General features: G+C 36.8%; 1 long non-coding RNA gene across 6 annotated transcripts in view; it reads right to left on the reverse strand.

The window, feature by feature from the left end:
• Positions 1-22,129, reverse strand: part of LOC144195663 (uncharacterized) — a 131,730-nt gene that overhangs the window by 83,132 nt on the left and 26,469 nt on the right. The gene's annotated exons all lie outside the window — the stretch shown is intronic.

A 22,129-nucleotide genomic window follows, 5' to 3' on the forward strand; every position in this document is an offset into this window, starting at 1 on the left:
GCCAACAAGGCCAAGGGCCTATGCAAGAGAAAAGAGGATTTCCCCCTCCCATCATCCCTTTTCCATTGCAAAAAGGTAATCATCCACAAACACCAGAGAGTGTGCTGTTAACCAAAGCCAGATCCTGATCCTATTCAGAGATGCTAGTGATGTGGAGCCAGGTACCATCCAATTAGTGCTTAGTGTAACTTAATGCAAAGGGCTGGGAGCCCCCTAAGATCGAAGTAGTCATAGTTGTGCAATTTTCATGCTTCTGCTGACAAATTTGGGAACATTTGATTTGGATTTCAGAAGGCACCATGAATTTGTAGGACGCATCTCCATCAATGCTGCTGCGTAGCTTTTGGACATTTTCTGCCAAAACAGTTGTGTTGAATTGTTTTTACATCATTTGTTCTTGAAAAAAAAAAAAAACAAATCTGCAGAACTTGAAAATGTAAGTTAGAGAAATGTGCTTACAAATTTACATTTTAGTATATGTTGAGCCACCTGATCGTGTAGTCGTCAACTCGCCTGACTTGAGTGCGGGCACGTGAGGGATTGATTACAACTCGGGGTGGGGTGGTATGATTGTGATGTGCAAATGGTTGTCTGTCTCTTTGTGTGGCCTACGGTTGACTGACGACCAGTCTAAGGTGTAATAGGGTGTTGTCTGCCTTTCGTCCGTAGTCAGCTGGGATAGGTTCCAGCAACTTCCGCAACCCTTATAGGATACGCGATACGGAAAATGAACAAATGAATGGTATACAGTGCTTTGTGCAGCAGCACCTCAGCGGGAGGTGTTGTCTTAATGTCTATTTCCGGGTCGTCTTTTGCATTTGTGCAGCGAAAAAGAATACCTCAACATGCAGAACATTGCATTAGACAAAACACGTACCGTATTTAAAAAACTGTCTTTTTGCAAAAGCAATCCCATTTCACTTTCCGTAAACTGCAAGCCCAGTGTGCCATTATACCAGTAATATTCTGGACTTCACCCTGTATTCCATGAACTGTTTTGATTTCTGCGGAAGGCGCTGGAAAGATTCTGTGATCTTGAAACTGTAGATTTCTGGGGGAGTAGTCATTTATACCAAAGAAGCTACATATGAAAATATTACACTTTGCATAAATTAATTTCTGTCATCATTATACTTCAGGCATGATCTTCAGTTTTTCCTCTTTCTACTTTCTGTCCACTCACTTTCTCCCCAAGTGTAGACAGCTGTGAAGATTCTCTCCACAGACTGTGGTCTCTGGCATAGGCCAGACAATTGAGTTTTGGAAGTAGCACAGAATGAGACAAAGGGTGCCTAAGGTGGCTTTTTCTAACTGATTCTTTCTCCACCGGCAGCTTGGCCACTCTTCCATAACGGCATTAGCAGACATCAATGCGGCAACAGTGGAAAATCCACTACACCATGTTTCCTCATCAGAGATGTCTTCTGGGTGACCTCTCCCTCAGGTTTAGTGACTCGCATATGAAAGATGAATATGTGCCAGCCTCTGAGGTCGTGCCAAATTCAACAACAGCTTTTCAACCATGAAATAATCTTTGCAGAGATAGTGTAGACAAATTTGGCTTTCTTACAGGCATCGGTGGGAAAATCCCTGACCTTTTCTTTACGTTCAAGGCCATAAAGATCAGGTTAGATTTTATCAAAATAAATCATATCAAGGAAACATGGGCTATCTTTTATAATGTATCTCTGCACATATATCTGAATCTTCCTTTTTTTGCCCTTTTCTTGGCAATATCGCCAGTGATATATTGAGCATGATCCTTAGGAAAACAACACATGCTGCTTTATTCCCTCTGAGGACCAACAAAAACATTAAATACCGATTAAGTTTATGTTTGACCACACTGGAGTCTGGAGATTAAAAGGTTTCCTTATAATATAACTGTTGTTTGAGTACAGAAACCTCCATATTTTAGGTGCACTACTAGACCTTATTAAGACCTCTGTTGACAATTTGTATGATTTAGACCTTATGATGGAAGAATGTATTGGAAAAAAATGAAATGTATGTGCATTTAATGGCCATGCGGAATATGCATTATGTGAGTATGTTTTTGTAAAAGGATCATCAATAGCGGAGACAAAACTCCCAAAGGACAAATTCAGACTTCAAACACATATGTTCCACATCTGGATATATTATCAAACATAGTGTTCACATGCCCTCTGTTCTCACTGCTCTGGAAAGTGTAGTTCCTGTCTTCACTTGTTTTGGCCTACATCGTTGGTGGTGCACATAGTGAGTAAATGTGATATATACCTATATACCTCAAATTATTTCTTGTAGATTAATTTATGGATACTGTATATTGCACCAAAATTGCGAGTTTGTTGTCATTATTAGATCCATGAGAAAGAATATGAATAAAATATTCTCTCCATGGGAAACCCTCTTGGAGATATCTGTTGTCCCCAGGGAATGTGAAGACAATGTCATGATGGGTGGCAGTTATCTGTTGGGGTTTGGAGTCAGAACATTTAGTTTATGTACTATGTACCCAACCAATTAATATAGGTTGATAAACATCTGACCTTTAGCAACGTACTTTTGTATTTGTTTTCTTGTCTTGTTTTTTATGTATTTGTTTACAGGACAAGTTGAACTATCTAAATGCCACTTAGTATGGATTAGTGTATGTATAATCAAGTAATAATCAGTATTTAAGGCACTAGTAAATAGGTTTTAAAAAATGAAATAATATGCTTATTAAATTTTTAAAATCCAAAAGTTACACAAAAAAATATCTCCTTTAGGGGAGACCTTATTGGTGATGCTTGTGGTGTAATGAGTACTGAAGCTGGTTGTTAACATCAATGTGTTAAAAACAAATGAACCAAAATGATGATCAAAATGCAAAATGTTAATGAACATCATCATGTTTTGGCTGCATTGTGTTATAAAGGAATGATTTTCATCAACATATTTGACATTTTTCAGCATTAAAATTGTTTAAAAAAAACAATAGTTATTTTGTATCACATACTTATCACGAATATGTGCCTAATACCGAATTAAATCTGATGCCCTTGTCTTGATTAAATTATGAGAAAATTTGTAATATCTTTAAATCTTGCATCGATTTATGAAGAATTAATATGACATTATATCGTCATGACATTGCTGATTTACTGTTCTAGTTGACGCTATTTTTATTTCCCCACTTTGAGTTCCCAAAATTAACTCATTCACTGGCATTTACAAAGACAGATGCACATAAATCATGTAAAAAGCTTGAAAAGACAGGCTGACATTGTCCGATTCGGTCCGGTAACAGTTAAAGTCATCATAGGCCAGCGCAGAGTCAACATTGAATAGCTTGGCTGGCCTACACGTCCAGATCAATATCTGCAAATAATAAATGAGCTCCCCAGAGGGGTCACACTACACTTAAAGCAGCAAGCTGCCCAGAAAAAAAGTCCACAACTGGTGTGCGAGACTCAATAAGCAAGGTGAATGACTGTGCAGGGGCAAGTCTTTAGCACACTATAATAGAAAATTAATGGTGCTCAAATCAGTGCTGAGGGCACCCTGAGGATTGCCTAATAGGCCTTGTTAGAAACTGTCATCCCTCACACCGTCATCTAAAATATCACATGCAAACAAAGCCAAGATGGAAGAGAAGAATTGGAGCGTACAGACAATTGGCTCCAATTAAATAAGAAATAATGATAGGTGGAGGTGTGTTTATAGATGAATCTCCTTTACATCCAAATTGTGAAATTGTGAAAAGGTCACGACTCAGGATTAGTTTTTTACTATTATTTTTAATATTTCACATTCATAAAGAAATATACATAATTTTAAATAATCACAAGTGTTCTTATTTACTGCGAGGGAATTCTCAACACAGTACCATATAATGCAATTAGTAAATGACTAACATTTTAAATAATATTGGAATTACATTATTTGGCAAATCATTAGTCTTTTGAAGTAATATTAATAAACAGCTGGTTAATAAGTTGTATAGACAAATGAGGACATTCACTATGGTTTTAAACAATAATGCACACCTGACTATAAGACACATCCACCAATATTTTGCAAGAAAACTGTATTTGTTCCCACTGGATTATAAAACACATCTAGCCACATTATATTCTGGAATATTTAATGAAATGACACCCCCTTAGCCTGTAAAAATATACTAATAAAGTGCATTGGTATTTAAACCACAGGCGTAGAGAACAAAATAACTGCTTTTAGTCTGAAAAATCACAGTAATATAAAAAAAAATTCTAATTTATATTTCCATCAGACTTTCTATACTCCTGTATAGAATTCCCTTGCCGAAGCAGATCCTACATTTTATGAACATTGTTTGACTGCTGCACAAACAACCTTCACAGTCAATAAACACACATTGTATTGATCCTCGCCTCTCAGCACCACAGCCTCCAACAATATTTACAGTGCAAATCTAAAGTGGAGACAAATAGAGCTACAAACACACATAGTATTCCAAATTCTCATTTATCCAATCATTGAAATCTCAAAGAATAAATAATATTCATCAAATTCCTTTATTATCTAAACAAATGCACAAGTGATGCTTCTCTTCGCCCTAATTTGCCTCTGCAGTCATTTTGGGGGTGTAACTACCTAAGTGGGGAGGAGTTTATCCACTCATCTCCTTTGAATTTTCTGCAAAGTGCCACAGAACTCACCCGCAAGCCGCCACTCTGCAATGCAAGTCGTGACTCTAGTGCCACTCACGACGGGCCACTTGACATTTTTTTTTCAAAGAAGAGGGAAGACTGCAAAAAAACTTTCCATCGAAGTAAAGGCTTGTGGAGTAAGTTGGTGTACTCCAGCCGCGTCATAGCCGAACACGGAATCGGAAAATCCATCAAGATGAATAGCGATCGTCGTTGTCAACAGTGGCAACAAGAAAGAAATGACGTAGTCCTTCATGGCGCCGAGCTGTGTAGATCTGATGCTTTTTGCAAGTCCCCGAGAGTACATCTGTCTGTCTGTTTTCATGCCAGTGCCACAAAGAAAAAAAATGAAACAGCCTATGAGAAGAAAAGAGAGCCTGGTTCCTCATCATGCGCTTGTTAGCTTGTCCAATCTATGGCAATCAGAGCAGTCCCTGGGGTTGCGAGACACGAGAAGCCGGGTAAAAGGAAGCCGAGACTGAGCAAAAGATCAATACGTTGCTGTGAAACAAGAAGTGTAGGCTATTTACTCTCCATTGATCTGATGAGGCTGAAGAAACACCTCACTCCACTATTAAATTGAGGGTATAACTCTAGTCTAGAAGGCTCTCTCTCTCTCTTTCTTCACCCCTAGGTCAACACAAAGCCACAATATCCACAAACAAACAAAAACAGATTGCTTTGGCCTGTGAAAGTAATTCATCAGCATTAAAATGTCCAAAGACGCACTAACAACCTACTTTTAAGTGATCATTTGCTCAAAGGGACAGCAGATGTATTGAAGGACACATTAATTGATAAATATAAAGTAGAATAAGCCCAAAAGCAGGAGCTTTTAATTTACACTTCTACAATATATAAATTATTAACTCATTCACATCCAATGACATCAAAAGACATCAAATCAATTTTAACTGGGAAGGTTGGCATTGAATGACCACATTACAGTGATTGAATGTCATCATTGGCGACCCATAAATAAATCCTTCAGTTAACATTTCCAGAAATGTACACATGCACTATTTGATAGATAAAAAGTAAATGTGCCATAAAGCTATGCCTAATTTAGCATTGGTTACTATGACATATAGAAGTTTGAAGAGGTAAATTGCTAAGGTTTTAATACAAAAATAGTGCTTTTGGAAGGAATTAGTTGCAGTAGTCATTTCGTAACTTGAATTACTATTGTTCACATCATAAGTTCAAATATGTGGACTTTTTTCACATTGCAAGACTCTCTCTCTATTAACTTGTCATATTGGCTTTCTTCCACTTCTTGTAGAAGCAGCCTTATTGACTGTGTGGCTGTATTACAACAAGCAGCTTTTAATGACTCCCTGAAGACCTCTCGATCCCAACTGCCCACCCGCCTACTCCCGCTACCCTCGCTTGTGGGCCTGCTCTTCAGGAGCCAGATCAGCAGCTAATTAACCCTCTCTAATAGCATAGATTACATTAGCTTTGAGCCGTTCGCACCCTCCACCGGACCAGCCCCGGCTGCACAATGAAGGCAGCCTTGCTTTACAAATCTCCTCCTTCACAAGAGCACAATTATGAATTCAAACAACTTCTTATCCACACTCACTCAGCCAGGAACAGAAGATCCCCAGCCCACCTCAATGCTTGCCACCCTGCTCCTCCCCTGCCACCCACTGTCGGGCCTTTACGCAGAGAGCTTTGAGAGAACTGAAGAGACAGGACCACACAACAAGACGGTTGATGAGGGAGTAGGCCAACCCTACAATGGATAAATCAAAGAGGTCACTATAGGTGTTTCATTTGGCTGAGCAGAGAGGGGCCCAGTGATAACCCTCAATCTTAACATTCCCATTCTCTGCTTAATAAAATCTTAATTGGGACGGACAAAGTTGAAGGAAGGGTTGTTGCCAGGACCTATTCTCATAAAAAGATGAATGAATCAAATCAGTAGTTTGTTTCATATTGTTCAGTTTTGCACTGAGAACACAAAGGCTAAATTATGATTAGTTATTTCATGTGAGATGAGAAAATAGTTGTTATTTGACACTGCAAAGGTCGGTCACTCAATAGAAGTTCATCTGACTTTCTTAGGGTATGAGATACCATTAGACAGCAACCAGCCTTTGCCTTTAAAATGGAGGAAGGCACTACAGGTAAAAAATGTAAACAACAGCTGAACATTTTGATCTTTATAGAATATGGACAAAGAAAATAGGCCAGGAATTTGAAAGAAAGTTATTGGTGTACTATTGGATTTGTCTTCTGATTGACATACAGGTAATTCGGTACAAGCTCAGCAAAGGAACCAGAAATGGAGGTGTTTTACCCTATCACTTTCTTCCTGTCACTTGCTTTTTTACTGACATTCATGACAGATATCCAAGTCGATCGCCCAAAGCCAGTGGGAAAAACTCAGGGTTTTCAACTTTCTGCATTGAAAGTAATGTATTGGAGTGGGTGCCTCAACACTAAAAACCTATCACTTCTGTGCATCATAAAAGATTTATTTTTTTACACAAATGGGTGACATTTGGACCACTTATAACACAATGACACTCTTCCCATTAAAAAAAGGAATTGCAATATAAAATGTAAGAGCAAATAACAAACTTGTCCGGATAGCAGTCGTTCTTTTTTCACTGTTTATAGTTAAAAAAATTAAGCATCATTTGGAGTGTGTTGTCATTCTGTACAAGTCGAGTAAGGTTAATGAACAAAACAGCTTTCAAGACAAAATCTATAGGGAATTTCATTCTTAAATTAACTCATTCACTGGCACTGATCATTCGATATCCATCCCCGTCAATGGCAGTAAATGAGTTAAACTCCAGTCCATGTGTTTAAAAAAAATCAGATTAAAATACATAGTAGCAAAGTTCATGTTTCCAATTTATGTTGTCCTCAAAACAAAACCACCTCAAAAATAATATTGGGTGCATTTTGGTCTCGTCTTGGGTTTGCTAAAAAGGCACTTTTAGGAAAACTGCACTTTGCTTCTTATTTCTTTTCAATAGGACAGCTCATTTGCTCCACTCCTAACTCAAACTGCTGACAGTTTTTCAAGGCTGTGCATGTGCATGTTTATGTGAGACAATGGCATTAACAAATAGTCAAACAAAGTCAAAGAGTCGAGGACCGACATATCCTATCATTAAGCTAGTCAGAGATCATTAGAGGTACTGTATATGGGCACTGCTAAGCAAGGTCAAGGCTGATATGTTTTTCCAAGTCAGCAGAGCAGCAGTAAAAGCAGGATAATAAGCTGCTTCCTTCTCATCTCCATCCTGAATCAACTCAGTTTATCTTCCAACTACAGCCAGGTTTATCCATGTACCATATGTACTGTATTTACCAAAATTAAAGATGACAGAACAAATCGCTGGAAAGACACGGAAAGTCTCAATTTGGGGTCAAATCATTGGCTTCCAGTCTTGGATGTACAAGGCCAGACACTAGCTCACAAGCCAGTTTTTGTTTTTTGTTTTTTATTCTTCTTTCTATTAAAGCCACATGCAACCTAGGATAGGCTCCAGCAACCCCCGCAGCCATTACAAGAAACCGCGTTATGGAAGATGAATGAGTGAATAATGAAATTGTTATGCTACGTGAAGTAACGTAACTTTTTTTTATATTGTATTTCATTCCATCTGAGTGACAGTGTAACAGGGCATAGTTACGCTACTGCTGCCATTGTTAAAATTATGGGTTCAAACTACTGAACTGTAATCCAGTTTACTCTAAGTTTTGAGTTTAGGCATTAACTGGATTTTTTTTTTTTTTTACACAACAGATTCAGGAAACATAATGTTAAGTTCAATGTCGAGTCCATTGCATTACCGCATCATTGCACAACAATAGCGACCATATATAAGGAAATACTTGATTTCTCTCCATATATATTTCAATCAAAGGCACAAAGAAACATGAGTGCCACCCTAATATCGATGTCAATTTGGGCAGCTTTAGGCATTATGAATTTAAAAAGATAAACAAAAACCTTAATGTGGTAGCATAGAAAAAACGGGTCATAGTACACTGAAGGACAAACAGCTGCAAGCCAAGGATGTCAAGGAGGAAATGTTCATCAAGATAATGATGAATTGCTTTAAAAGGCAATCCTGGCTTTATAGAGATGAATAGCCTGCTCTGTCTCTTACTCAGCACTTTGGCCTTTACCCATTCAATGAGCCCTTTATCACACAAACAACCTTATCTAACCTACCATAGATATTAGCAAAAGCTGTATCCAAAATTGATCCAACTGAAGTCTATCAATCAACATTTGCTGTCGTCATTTAAATGACACCCCTTTCTAGGGTGCAGATATGTAAATGTATTGTGAAAAGGAGAGAGGTGACTTTTTAATCATCTGATTAGGTTCTGTTTTTAACCATGAATATGTTTTAATGTGTACAACACTTAACATGTCAAGGCATTGGGAAATTTAGTGTGAACCTAAATTCCATCACTTGCATTAATTGCTAAGTGGGCCTAGGAATTCTCCCCTTGGGGGCTATACACCCCCTTGCCACAGTCATGTGGCTAACTATCCTGTCTAGACTAACTTGGAGAGTGATTATCCACCATAGGGATCAATAAACTGCTCATAATTCAGCACCAGTGATGAGATTTCACTTCAACACAAGCGCCAGCCCACTTCCCAAGGAACAGGCAGGGGTGTAAAATGATAATGTAATTATTAAAAAGACAGACTAAATGAGTAAGCACTTTCACACGGAGAGGCAAGGCGAGCTCAGCCTCTATTAGCTGCACTTAATTCTATTATTATTATTTGAAACAAAGATAATTAGAGAGGAGATAATTGGGCATCAATTTCAGCAGGTAATGGAAAGACACTGGCTCGCTGGATGGTTTACTGGTTCTCCCATTTCTCTGGCTTTACAATGTCATAGAGGCCACCCACTGGAGACTCACAGGTATGTTATTAAGTTCTTAAAGGCAGCCGTTATCACAAACCTGTATTTTTATATTCTATTGGGCCTCGCAGTTCTATTGTTGAGGGTTCTATCCTAGGTCGGTCCTCACTATGTGGAGTTTGCTTGTTCTTCTCGAGCTAGTATGGGTTTTTTACGGTTTCCTCGCACATCCCAAAAACATGCATGGTAGACTAGTTGAACACTCTTAAAAGGATGGGGAATACATGAACAAAATTAATGCATTAACAGAAACAATATGTTGTTTCCACTGCTATTGAATCTGACTGCTTTATTTTCTTTGTTATACACCATTCATCCATTCATCTTTTATACCGCGCATCCTCAAAAGGGCTGCGGGGGTTGCTGGAGCCTAACCAAGCTGATCAACCATCCGCACCCACAGTCATATAAATCGCCACCAGCCGGAATTGAGTCCGAGCCTGCCTGCACCGAAGTCAGGCAAGTGAACCTCTACACCACAAGGCAGCTTTGTTTTACATATTCGGCCAAATTGCTGCAACGTTTGATTGCCCATATTAAATAAAACAGTCTCTTAAGGTAGGGTTGTTCATTTTTCTGCCGGTGACATTTTCAGCGCATCCCCCAGTAATTACCACACTAAACAAGAATTATGCCTGACAGGAACCCCATGTTACAAAGGTTGCAGTACTTAAGGCTATGGTGTGCTTCCAGATTCAATTTACTGTTGAGAGATGTTATACATTAACCTGTTTAACGTGATCACCTTAAATCCAAAATGTGACCCAAAATGTAGGTATCGAATATATTCACCTCAGAAAAATAGTTGGCAATGCAATCAAAAATATTAATGGAGTATTTCAAACAATTGTAACTTAATAACAAAAAGGTCGTTGTCCAACTTTGAAAACCAGATCCTCACCTTATTTACTAGGCTGCACATTTGAAAGTGACAAAAGGATACTTGGCCGGGAATGAGTAGTAATGAGTAGCACGTGGCTTTTTGCAACGCAATTTTAGACGGCCTCTCCGGTCGCAATAGCGGAAATCACCACCCACCCGACCATCTGCGATACGGCAAATTATCATAATCGCTGTACACTACGTGCTTATGGACAGCATTTTGATTTGATATTCTTCACTGTTAACAAGAGGAACTGTAGAGATTTTGCTGATTAGACCCAGATATTGGGCACCCGCAGTAGGGGTTGTAGACTTGTGAGAAATAAATGAATTGACAATTAGAGCGGAGTGAACAAGCAGGTGTGCGGAGGGCCAGAGTATAAGTAGGCCACCAACTCGCAAAGCGGTCTCCAAACCTGCAAGTGTGACTGAAGTGATTGACAGCCAGACAGTAAGCAAGTAGCACTTTGACCTCTCCCAGCTGTTCAATCTGAATAAATTTCACTTGATAAAAAGAAATATCATCCAAAAATTTGCAAATGTATCCAAAGATATGCAATGGAATTTGCTTAGGTATGGGATAATACCAAACTTTTCTTCATTTTGAGTAAAGCACAACAGCATTAAATAGTGGTGACTTGAACAAAAGTTTTAAAGTCACCGGTTAATTCTAAAAAACAACAAATTCAATATCGACTGCTAGGGCTGGAAGGCATCTCATCTCATTTCTTGCCTTTCTCCTTTCAAACCACATAGATAGGAATATGAAAACTGCTCTTATTTAAAACGTGTCTCTAATTGTCCTCTATCACAGATCCAGAGGAGGGTTTTGTTGCTCGAAGAATAAATTGCGTAATTCAATTAAAGCACTTTCCTATAAGACACATCATAAGTGATGGAGAATGACGCTAAGCCAGGCCTGACCTCCATACATTACCCTCTCCCATCACTTGGCTTGCCTGACAAATGGATAGCGGAGTATAATTGAAACACATTGCTGCCAGCATAGGTCAATAACATCGCTCTCTCGACTCAACAGCACCAGATTAACACACTATTTTATCTTTCCAAACCTGCCCAGATGGACAGAAGGGAAGCGTCAGCTGCTTATCCATAAAAGAGGCCGCTTATCTGGAAAATAAACAAATACATTAAGTGTGACTGCATGCTGTCTGTCCAAACAGTTGGGGACTACTTAGTTTAAGACAAACATGTGGGCAGTGTTTTTATTTAACACTATCATGTGAGATGGAGCACTGCTGTCACTTCAGATTGTCTACACAAGTGCAGTGCAAGTGTCAACGGGCCAAATTAAAAGAAAAAACATATAGGTGTTTCAATGCAAAACTCAAAGTCATCTTACCCAATAATTTACTCCAAACAACGAGACAAGAACCATTAAGTCATATTTAGGCAAAACCAACATCACAGAGATATTCACAGTAATTGAATTCCAATTAATCACCATTGTTTGTGTATAACAAACATTGAGGATTAATCATCTTAAGCACAAGTGTAATGTGAAGCTAAAATGGATGATTAAATGTGTTTAAGAGTAAGTACTGTAAATGTAATTTGCCACTTTTAATTTTGATAAACAAACAGAAGAGGAAGGGTTCATGGTCAACGGTAACAAAAGAATATATAAAGGTCTAAATCCTTAGTATCGAACTTCTATGAAATTCAGGCTATTTTTCTACATTACCTTATTCCAAATAGTATAAACCGAAACATTGCAAGCAAGCACTATTGGTCCCACAGCCGCTGGTATATTTCTTTGATTTACGATCGGAACTGCCAAGATTAGCAAAATTCTCAAATATTTTTATGCGCAACAATCTGATTTTCATGTAATCTGATCAAAGTCTTTCTTTGTTGGCTGGAAATTTGCTACTCCAAACAACAGTCTGGGAACAAAATGGTAAGTTTAAAATCTAAATTTGGAAGTGTCAAACACTGATTTTGGTGTTGTAAAGTCAACTTGTCAACTAACTATTATTTGCAAGTTTTTTAAAACCATCAATAACAAATCAAGCAGTAAAAAACAAAAGGTGTATAAAGAAGAGAAAATAAAAATACCATATGTACCGAAAACACAAAACACGTTTTTGTGCAGGCTTGTTTCTGGCTCTGCATGTTCCCACACAGTGCATAACAAATTAGCCACGGGTGGATATTCAATTAAATCCTTTTGTCAGAGGTCTATGTAGGAGCAGGGCAGGATGCTCAGTACAGTAATCCGCTATGCAGAACAAGGTGGTGCTTCTATTGTCTGTCTGACGAATGGAAATTATTTGCAGTCATGAAAGACCAACAGATTAGGCCACAGTTGGGCTGCGAGATACTGTTAGATGTCAGCTATTGCTTTAGTTGGGAACCTCTTCTCCCACTGCAAAAAAAAATCCTTTTAATCCGCTCCCTTTTCACAATCATAGTGTTTGACATTTCCTCTCTTCAACCTACGCTTTCCAGCCTTCATTCCTTTAACCTACAATACAATCAAGAGAAATGCTGAAACCAAGGAGGTTCTATGCTATACAGATTGAATTGGACATTTGTAATGTCACTTCCAATTCCACTCATAAGAATATACTCATCATACTCTGAGATTTATATTTGTAATTCAGTTCCAGTGATTGCCAGCAAAAAGTTGGATGTCAGGGGATACCAATGAATTCTTTATTTGCCACCTATTTCTCTATTGGCCGAAAGGCTTTGTCCTTCTTGTGTGCGCACTACTATTTCATAACTGTTTATTGTTGAATCAGCCTTGGCATGGCTGCTTTCAGTTGATGAAAGCATAAGTGCACATATTTCAGTCGGGTATTGTAAAAAAGAAGCTAGAAAAAATACTTGACGAGCCTCCCTAAAACAAGAAAGCATAAACTCTGATCCTTTACAAGTTAAAGTTCCGAGTAGAGGCTTATTGACTAATCTAAAGTTTAGATGCATTACCTGTATTAAAGCATAAACATTTATCTTTAAGTGAAGGCCAGTTTTTGTGACACTCTGTAACAACAAACAGTTTCTTCATTATAAGTTTTCAAGGGCCTATATGAAAAGGCTGCAGCATGTTTTCTAACCTCCATTCATGTATCAAAGAACTCTCCTGCTACTCAAATGGAAAATATGCCACAATAAATACTGTAAACATATTTACCAGATGTGTATTCATGTAAATTTGTGTTCATGATGCAGAATGGAAATAATTGCAATGATAAATCAACAACCACTAAAGTCAAATAAACACTTGCATGGAGAAATTTAACATTAGCTGGTGGAAGGACCGTGTTGAAGATTTTTTCATTTTGTTTTTTTTTCATATTTTTTTGAAGGTATGAATGTTTCTAATTTTATATTCTTCCATTATTACTCAATCAAAAATGTGTGGTCAATATTACACATGGCTTCTGGTGTGCTTCCAATTGGTTTATTTAACAAACATAAATACTTAAAAAGTATATATTTACACGTACAAAAAAAGTGTACTGTTTGTCTATATTAAATTGTTGAAATTATACTTGAAATGAGTAGAATTATTATAGTTTGCTTCATGAATCCTTTTTCATTTCTTCCAATAGTTTCCTGGTCTCTTGGTTTTGTAAGACTTTTACAGATCCTAACTATCTGAGTTATAACTCAGCAGAAAAAGACTAGAAAAGATTATATGACTACGGAAGGGTCAAAAGTAACTAATACCCACGCAATGAATAGTTCTGAGGCAGAACCTGCATGTGGAATAAGAGTGTGTTGCTGTAAGAATGACTTGGCTGCCAATATTACAAGAGTTTATGCTTTCAAAACTGAAGGTCACACATGTTTGGTATGATGAATTGGGGGTCAACCCAAAGGACATAGTCCACTATGTCTTTGGGTTGACCCCAATTCATCATACCAAACATGTGTGACCTTCAGTTTTGTAAAGATAAACTCTTGTAATATTGGAGCCAAGTCATTCTTACAGCAACACACTCTTATTCCCACATGCCAAGGTTCTGCTCAGCAACTATTCATTGCGTGGGTCATTAGTTTACTTTTGACCCTTCCGTAGTCATTAAACTTTTCTTGTCCTTTTTCTGCTGAGATAACTCAGATAGTTGGTCTGTAAAAGTTTCAAAACCAAGAGCCCAGGAAACTATTGGAAGAAATGAAAAAGGAATTATGAAGCAAAATAATAATAATTTACTCATTTCCAAGTCTAATTTCAAACAATTTCAATATAGAACACAGTCACCACTTCTCAACGGCTTATTCCCTAAATTTAAAATAATATACTAAATGAAAATAACTCATCATTAGACAGATAGCATCAATTCTGCATGGAATATTCCAACCACCTCAGATTGTATCATTCATCCAATTGCAGCAAAGACACAGCATAGAAATTGCCACAGAGATGAAAATGAAAAAAAAATGTGTATCTATCATGTCATAATGTTCCTGTTATTATGACACATAAGACAGATTTGATGCTGCAAATGTGCATGAATGCATTAAAGTGTTCCTTTCTCAGTGTAACCAACTGTCTCCTGATGTTATGTTTTATGAACACCCTCTGTTGAGTCATCAGGTGTCATTGACAAGGAGAGACGTCCAATCAGTTTTGACTGGGAGGGGCTGGTAGTGAATAACTGGTGCCATGCCTCCCAGTCAAACTGGATTGGACATCTATTTCCCTGAACGGCAGAGAACTATGATCATTCGCATTCATTTGCTCGGAGTTCTATGAATGAATGAAGGAATTAACTGACTTCCTAAGATATTGCATTCACATGTATCATATATCCACCCATTCATTCATTTTCTAACCACTCAAGCCGCTGGGCCGCCATGTATCATATATCTAATATATATTCAAGAGAACACTTTTTAATATCAAGTTTCTGTTTTGACAGTAGTTAAATAAAACAAACATCCAAATATAATAAACAAATAAAAATATAACATACAAACAGACAAGTTTCAGCCTAATTGTCTCAGACTAATTGTTTTTATAGAAGAAGCATTTCTATGCTTGTATTAGTAACAACCACAGTGAATATTTGAGGCTGAATACGTAGTGCAATGTACGTTAAAGGATATTAATTGAGAAGTGTAAAGAAAGAGTGGCATGGGGCACAGTGTGTGGTTGATGGGATTTTATTTTGGGTAGAATGTGTGCTGTCTGGACATGTTAGGAGAGGTGTGCACTCGTAATAGAAAAAAGATTGTGTGAGATTAGAAGGGGGGTTTTGTGTTGTTGAAATGTCGCTTTGTAAATGAGGGAGAGGCCCTCTGACCTCAAGTTAGAGTGTTCGCGCTGCACAATTAATTGGTGTTGATGCATGAAAATGAATAATCAATCTGCTTTATTATCACTGATGTGAAAATGACTGAAAATGGAAAAGTAAAGATTTGAATAGATCTACATGCTCAAGGATGGCTTTAACAGCCATGTTTCTAATTCACTTATTTTGCATTTCATTAATCTTAGCTTGAAGATTTAAAAGTATTTAATACTACATTATTTCCAATAAATAATGTTTTTTATTTGTTTTCTGGAACCAGTATATTGTTTTACACTACAGGTTTGTGATCTCCATCTGCCTTGAAGGTTACTTATTGGCTGGCTACACCTTTGTTGCAACTCTGCTACAGTGCAATCAGCACAGTAAGAAAATAAATGGGTCAAAATGCCAGACTGATTAAAATCAAAGTAATCACAGTGTAGTTTCCAAATATCTGTTCTCATGAGAAGGAAAGCATGAATGAAAACATACAGTAGTTTGGGTTGTGAAAATGCTTGATGGCAATGCATTGGCATGTGTGTAAAAAAAAAAAAAAACACGCCAACACGTATCTTAACTAATGAGCTTCCATTGATCCAATAGATATCCAATCAATTTATGTCTATTTAAACTGGGACAGTTGGCAGATATCACATATAACATGTAGAAAATTTGAAATGTTATTCTTTGCCATTAGGAAATAAATGGAGCTTCGTTGTCCCAAATAAAAAACAATATATTTTGCAATGCATTTTGCCACAACTTTAAAGAATAGGGAGAACATTTGTTACGGGAGTTTTTGGGACATTTACAAGTGGGAACGGTGTGAATCTATCAAAACATTGGTTTTGTGGTGTCCCCAAATGTCGACTGAGAGTAAATATGAATTTGATATATTGGGAGTTTTGGTTTGCAAAGTATCCCAAATACCGTAGCGCTACCAGGTAAAAGCCCAATAAAAAGAGGGACCGGATTGCCCGGGTCTGCTTAAATGGATATGCCACTGCATAGTAGGACATTGTAAATTCTTAATTCAGACACCGTCCTCTGTTAGTCAAGTTATTCAAATTTTGACAACCAACCTGTGTGACGATCAACCCCAATCTCCCCTAATATATGTCATGTTTGTCGTGATTATGTTGATTAGGTGTCATTGAGGGAAAAAGAAGATTCTAGATTGAAAAAAAGAGCAATGCCATTTTAAAAAGAATGATAAAATCAATATGTTGCACAATGAAAGAATAATAGAAGCATCATTTCAAAGCGGTTATTGGCGTGCTGAAGTAATTTAGACAAGCTAGTACAAGACAGATTAGTGCAATATTTATACAGCAATGGCAGGAGGAGAAATAATACTGTTGCCAGATGCGGCTGTTATAATGTGCGTTCATCATCCCATATATTGTCGTCCTTCTCATACTTAAAATCGCATAAGTAACAATGTTTTTGTCCCAAATGTAAACAGATGCAAATGTAAACAAAAAAATACCTACATTTTCTCCTCCATTATGAGGATGTGCTCAAAGAAAACAATATAACTGACATCAAAATCTTCCAACTACTTTATTTCCCACTTAACAACTCAAGGGTTGACCCTCAACAGTCATGACTCTCGTTTTCTAACTATTTTAGGAAATAAGCGTTGATGAAAGATGCCTTTTAATTTTCGGCTCAGCATCATTCTGACATGTGCAACTGATGAATCGCCACAGGATGTAATACATCATTTGCAGATTTCCTACTGCTTTTGATGAAGTTGGGGTGACCGGGCTTAGTCAGACTCATTATTTTTGGGGAAGGGATTGAAATCACGCCCAGGCATGCTCTCTGTTATTGTCATTACAAACCCCCGTGCGACAGCTTCTGAGCCACTGAAAAATTATAACCGGAAAATTCACACACTGTGGCATCAGTGTTCACACAACCACACAAGCTTATCTTTGAATGTGTTGTGGTAGTTAAAATGAGAAGGAAATTGATATGCAAAAACCCACTGAGAACAAAAGATATCCAATCCATTTTATCAAGGAGGGGCTGATGGTTTAGACGACCTTTACTGTCAATGGCAGCTGTAACTATATGTATATAATATATACATATATGAATATTTTCTGATTGATATCACTTTCTTTTTTTAATGAATATTAAATGAAGAGTAAATATCTAAAGAAGCCCTATCTAAAGAAATTTATATTAATCAGAAAATATCTATTAATTAGAGGCTCAAAAAAAGAGTATTTGGACAATTGTCAGGTTTCATTGTCTCTAAATGATTAATCGACAATCAAAATAATCTATTTTATTGATCTATTTCTCAATTCAGCTTGGCACCCTAAAAACCAAGCTAACATTTGGCCAACAATACAAATGGGTTTTGTGCCCCTGCTCTACTGTAAGTCGATTTGAAAGGAAGTACACAAATGAATATTTACATTGTTTAGTTTTCTTAATAATGTTATTCATCGTTGGACCAATACGAAGATAATGTCAGGGTTCGTGAGGGGGCAGCTACATGCTGCAGGAGCTAGTGAAGGTTCACTAAAAGTTCCACAAAACATCAGCCCACTCCCTGCCAGACTTGCCACTAAGAAACCAGAAGGCCCAGAGAGAAAATCATAAAGGGAAGATGTGAAAAAAGAAAGAGGGGTAAAATTTGAAAAAGAAGGAAAGTGGAGAGTGCCTCTGTATTCGCATATTGCTTCCTTTGCCACAAGCTCTTCAAAGTCAACGCCATGCCTGCAACACATCTGGGAATGAGAGAAAAAGTTGAAGAGTTCCTCCTTCTCTTCACTTTCCAATCCTCCAAACCAATTTTGCTCAATCCTTTTTTTCTCCTCTTTAAAGCTTCTCTCTTGCACTCTCCCTCCCAACATTTTTTTAACCATACTATGCTGCATGCACATCAATCTTACGTAGTGAAATAAATAAATAAATAACTATACATATATATATATATATATATATATATATATATATATATATATATATATATACATATATATATATATATACATACATATATATATATATATATATACATATATATATATATATATATATATATATATATATATATATATATATATATATATATATATATATATATATATATATATATATATATATATATATATATATATATATATATATATATATATATATATATATATATATATATATATATATATATATATATATATATATATATATATATATATATATATATATATATATATATATATATATATATATATATATATATATATATATATATATATATATATATATATATATATATATATATATATATATATATATATATATATATATATATATATATATATATATATATATATATATATATATATATATATATATATATATATATATATATATATATATATATATATATATATATATATATATATATATATATATATATATATATATATATATATATATATATATATATATATATATATATATATATATATATATATATATATATATATATATATATATATATATATATATATATATATATAAATGCAACTTGTCACTTGCTGCATAAAGGGTGAACAATAGCCTAAAGTAAAATGGAAACGTAAATTAGTGAGAAATCTGTGAGAAATCAGTGTATAAATAGGGGGTAGTCACTCAATATCAAATTGTACTGTGATTTAAAGTGAATTTCCAATAAGTGAAAAAATGCGGTCAGTGCAGGCTAATACCTGGGTAGCAGCAAAGTGGAGTGAGCCAGTTAAGAAGATACTTATTTTCTCCCTGAATTTCTGTTTTAGTCACGCCTCTGTCTTCCTTCCAATTTTATTTTTCTTCTTGGGCTATCTTCCTTTCTTGCTAAGGTTTATCCCTGAGGTGTCCTCTGGGGATACCTACAGGATAAGCCATTTGAAATGCATTTTCGAAAGAAGAGAATTCCATTTTTGAACTGCTGCTATCACTCTAAAATGGCCTCAAGAAAAAGTGGAAAACTCAGTACGGACTGATGGCAAATGGAGAGGTTTTTTTTTTAGTTAAGTGTCTAGTTTACTCATTTGGAAAGAAGCTCAGCTCAACGAGTGTGATACCGACTTCAACGGCAGTGAAGTGTGCGGGTAGGTAGAGGAGAAAAAGTGCTAGGTTCTAATACCAGGAAGAGTGGGATGATTGGAATGCTTCTCCTATTTAAAGATGGTGCTTAGGTATTTCCAAACAACTGAAAATCACAATCAGTGGCCACGTTTATTGAGTTCATCGCAGTGACACATCACGAACTGCACCCTGCTCCATCAACCAATTATGCCAATTATAAGCAGAACCCCCTGTGGTGTTTTGATAAGACGGTCCTTATTTTCCTCCGATGAAGTAATTTGTTCCAGTATTTGTTTACAGAGAGAGGCTGTGACTCGGAGCGAAAATAATATTTGCTATCTGACTTTTCCATCAGTGCACAGAGAATCCACCACTGGCTAATCTTAACCTGGCTTTCTCACTCACGTTTAATCTGGTCACGGATGCTTAGCATCCAGCAGACGAGTGTGTGTATGTTTGTGTGTGTTGGTGAAGGTGTATGTGATTAAGTGTGCGAATTTGAGGCGAGGACGCAGGAAAGAGACAAGCCAAGTGGCTCTCTTGGCCTCTGTTTCTCTCCATTTGTGTCAGGAAGCAATCACGTGTGAAAACTTGCCTCAACTTCGCTCGCCTCTGCGTCGACGGCGAGTTTGACAGATCTGTGCACCATGGAGGCATCTCTCCTCCATTTGGCATGCCATGCGCGTCTGGTGCGTTGGAGACTGCCTGTCAAACACGTATGAGTCGATGGCGCAGTTAGGGACCCTATGGAGCACCAGATGGGCCATTAAGGTAGTATTAATGTAGATGCCATCACTTTTCTCCTCTGACTGGGACATGCTCTCTCGAACTGCGAGCATCTGCTGCCATTTACTACGACGGCACTCTGCTAAGTTAAGTCAACTCACCATCGACTATTGTTCAAATACACCTGTTATTCTTATGTCCATTTGTTTTCCTTTGAACGTTCCCATTTAAACCAAGCACAGAGGAATCCCAAAGTTGAACGTGATTTTTCTTCCAGTTGACAATGATATGGTAGGACCTGCCACAATAACAGTTTTCCCTCAGAAATTATTGCAATAACCAATAGTCTCGTTGTGGGTTTTTTCTTTCTATTAGTATCATATTATATATATATATATATATATATATATAAATTAAACACTACAATAAAACTAGAGGGTCATGAAATTTTAGATTAAATGATTCAACAAGCAAGTATTAGGTAGTATAAATTCTGTCAATCCCATCCCACACCTGATGCTGATACTGTAATGTACCACGCCATTGTGAAAATATACAAGGCAGTATTGGAATAGTTAGTATCTGTATCTAGGTGGCAGCCAGACATCTTCTAGCTTGCCAAGCCAGCCAACTTTTCCCATGCACAATTTACACCGCAAATTAGTTTAGTCTTTTGGGATTTTAATACTATTGCCGAGCCGCTCTGAACAGGAACGACAAATCACAGGGCGCTAGGCAGGACTTCATGTCATGAAGGGTAGTGACAGCAAATCTTTTTCACTTTCCAGGGAGTTTTGGAAGGCGCTGTCCATGCTCATCTTTTTTTTTTTCTATATATCTGACGAAGCTACTGTATGGGATAATGGCACTATTTTCAGGCCTCTATAGCGTCTACATTGTTAAGTCGCATTCAACACACAAGCGAGGACAGGTTACACAAATTGACTTTGGCTCATAGGCAAACCTAACTCTCCAAATCTTTTGCCATACTTATAGTGTTCGTTCTCTTTTCAAAAACAAGTACAGTACACCATGCGTTTTTAGAGTTTCCCCACAAAAATGACAGTTCTCGATCACCTGTGTGCGCATTCAATTGGGCTGCATGCCATGCTTGGATTGTAACTCTAGTGCTGTAAATAGTACACAGTTAAACGTTTACTTGAATTGCTTTGTTTTATCCTTTGAACCTACTTACAAAAAGCATACATACAAAGAAAAAAAACAGATTTTTTTTTTTTACGTCCTCTGATATGACTACGGAAAGCAAATCTAACCACGCCCTCACATTTAAGCTCATAATCAAGCCATGATATTCCGTCATATACAGTTATTTCTGTTTATGCCCTCGTGAGTGCTAATATCATGCTTTAATTGAGAGAAAATTGGCTCTTGGCAAGAAACTGAAAAGAAGGTTACCAAAAGCCGAACCATGAATAAGTGTAGCAATCAGTAATATTCTATTTAGTTAAGTAGCCTAAAATTGGATGTTTTGAGATCATTATTCAAATCACATTGACAAAATCCTATTAACAGAATTTGTTTTCCGGAAGGAAATGTACAGAATTATTGATGTGTTTTAAATGTG

Source organism: Stigmatopora nigra, chromosome 4, assembly GCF_051989575.1.
Source record: "Stigmatopora nigra isolate UIUO_SnigA chromosome 4, RoL_Snig_1.1, whole genome shotgun sequence".
Taxonomy (NCBI): domain Eukaryota; kingdom Metazoa; phylum Chordata; class Actinopteri; order Syngnathiformes; family Syngnathidae; genus Stigmatopora; species Stigmatopora nigra.